The following is a 2,794-nucleotide window of genomic DNA, read 5'->3' as shown; positions in this document are numbered from 1 at the left end:
CGACTGAGCGAGACTCCGCCTCAAAAAAAAAAAAAAAGAATACCACAGCACTGAATGATTTTGAGATTTTAATGAGTGTTACAGGGTTTTAAAGTAACCTTTTCCACCCTATTTTAAAAATATGAAACAAGTTATTCTTCTGTAGTTTAAACAATCTTCAGTTTTTTAGATGAAGGCCTAAACTAAGATTTGGGGGAGTGCCACTTCCTCCCTACCATTCCTCACTCTTCTTCTCCACAATTTCCCGTTCTCCACTCCCATTACCTTTTCCAGTTCTATCATTCATTTTAGTTCTATCATAAATTTGCTAGAATTTGAAATAACCTTTTGCTATTAAACCAAGGCAAACACTATATTTGTAGTCTATGGCCTTAAATAAATAAATCTATTTTATTTTTGTAGTTAATAATCAGCCTTCTTCAGAAATTAAAGCAAGGGGGGAGGGATTGCATTGGGGAGTTATACCTGATATAAATGATGAATTGATGGGTGCTGACGAGTTGATGGGTGCAGCACACCAACATGGCACAAGTATACATATGTAACAAACCTGCACGTTATGCACATGTACCCTAGAACTTAAAGTATAATAAAAAAAAAAAAAAGAAATTAAAGCAAATGCTACATTCACACAGCATAAGAAATGGGGGAATTAATGTCACTGTATATTTGTCTAAGTGTTTTACTTAATGTTGTGGTTTCTCAGTAGCACTACTTCTTCATCCAGAAACATCCTGCTGATTCCATCCTATGTGAAAAATCTGTTCAGTGTTTTATACGGAGAGTTGGCTGGATACAGATACATATATCTCACAGTATTTCTTAAGAAATGCTCAGGTTGGCTGGGCATGGTGGCTCACACCTGTAATCCCAGCACTCTGGGAGGCTGAGGCAAGCGGATCACCTGAGGTTAGGAGTTCAAGACCAGCCTGGCCAACATGGTAAAACCTCACCTCTATTAAAAATACAAAAGAAAAATTAGCCTGGCATGGTGGCGTGTGCCTGTAATCCCAGCTACTCGGGAGGCTGAGGCACGAGAATTGCTTCAACCTGGGAGGTGGAGGTTACAGTCAGCCGAGATCACGCCACTGCACTCTAGCCTGGGCGACAGAGGGAGAATCTATCTCAAAAAAAATGCTCAGGCTGGGTACAGTGGAGCCAGGCCTGTAATTCCAGCTACTTGGGAGGCTGAGGTGGGAGGATTGCTTGAGCCTAGGAGCTTGAGAACAGCCAGGGCAACATGGTAAAACCCCATCTCTATAAAAAAATTAGCCAGGCGTAGTGGTGTGCACCTGTAGACCCAGCTACTTGGGAGGCTGAAGTAGGGAGACTGCTTGAGCCCAGGAGGTAGAGGCTGCAGTGAGCTGAGATGGCACTGCTGCACTCCAGCCTGGGTGACAAAGGAGCAAGACCCTGTCTCAAAATAAAATAAAATAAAAAGAAAAGAAATGTTCATAGGCCGGGCGCGGTGGCTCAAGCCTGTAATCCCAGCACTTTGGGAGGCCGAGACGGGCGGATCACGAGGTCAGGAGATCGAGACCATCCTGGCTAACACGGTGAAACCCCGTCTCTACTAAAAATACAAAAACTAGCCGGGCGAGGTGGCGGGCGCCTGTAGTCCCAGCTACTCGGGAGGCTGAGGCAGGAGAATGGCGTAAACCCGGGAGGCGGAGCTTTGCAGTGAGCTGAGATCTGGCCACTGCACTCCAGTCCGGGCGACAGAGCGAGACTCCGCCTCAAAAAAAAAAAAAAAAAAAAGAAATGTTCATAAAGCCAGGCAATGGGCCATGCACCCGTAGCCCTAGCTACTTGGGAGGCTGAGGTGAGAGGACTGCCTGAGTCCAGGATTTCAAGGCTGAAGTGAACAATGATTGTGCCATTACACCCCAGCCTTAAGAGACAGAGCAAGACCTCATCTCTAAAAATAAAAAAGTTCATAGGGAGGCATTTGTTTACTGGAATAATCAGGCCAGACAGCGTGGCTCACACCTGTAATCCCAGCACTTTGGGAGGTGAGGCAGAGGATTGCTTGAGCCTAGGAGTTCGAGACCAGCCTCAGCAAAATGGCGAGATCTCATCTCTACAAAAAAATACAAAAAATTAGCTGGGCCTGGTGCTGTGCGCCTGTAGTTCCAGCTACTCAGGAGGCTGAGGTGGAAGGATCACTTGAGCCTGGGAGGTCAAGGCTACAGTGAGCCGAGATGGCACCACTACATTCCAGCCTAGGTGACAGAGCGAGACCCTATCTCAACAACAACAAACCCACAGTGACTTAACTATTCTGAAGCTGAGTTTCCATAAAATGGAATAAAATCTGTTTCATTTGCTTGTAATGAGGAATAAATGAGTTAATGTTTGCATTCATACACAGCAGGGGGCTCAAGCAATAACTGCTGGCTTCTTTTTCATTACCCTGAAAAAAAAGTATCTAAGTATCCACATATTGTTCAGAAAAAAAATTCACTCTCTTATAAAAGTTTCTTTAACTCAAAGGTGTTTAAAATATAACTGGAGGCTAGGCGCGGTGGCTCACACCTGTAATCCCAGCACTTTGGGAGGCTGAGGCGGGCAGATCTCAAGTCCAGGAGTTTGAGACCAGCCTGGCCAACATGGTGAAACCCTGTCTCTACTAAAAATACAAAAATTAGCTGGGAGTGGTGGCTCATGCCTGTAATTGCAGCTACTCGGGAGGCTGAGGCTGAGGCAGAGGCAGGAGAATTGCTTGAACCTGGGAGGCAGAGGTTGCAGTGAGTCAAGATTGCACCATTGCACTACAGCCTGGGCAACAGAGTGA

The sequence above is a fragment of the Colobus angolensis genome, unplaced genomic scaffold (assembly GCF_000951035.1).
Source record: "Colobus angolensis palliatus isolate OR3802 unplaced genomic scaffold, Cang.pa_1.0 Scaffold169, whole genome shotgun sequence".
Lineage (NCBI taxonomy): Eukaryota > Metazoa > Chordata > Mammalia > Primates > Cercopithecidae > Colobus > Colobus angolensis.
Note: the sequence above shows the minus strand (reverse complement) of the source record.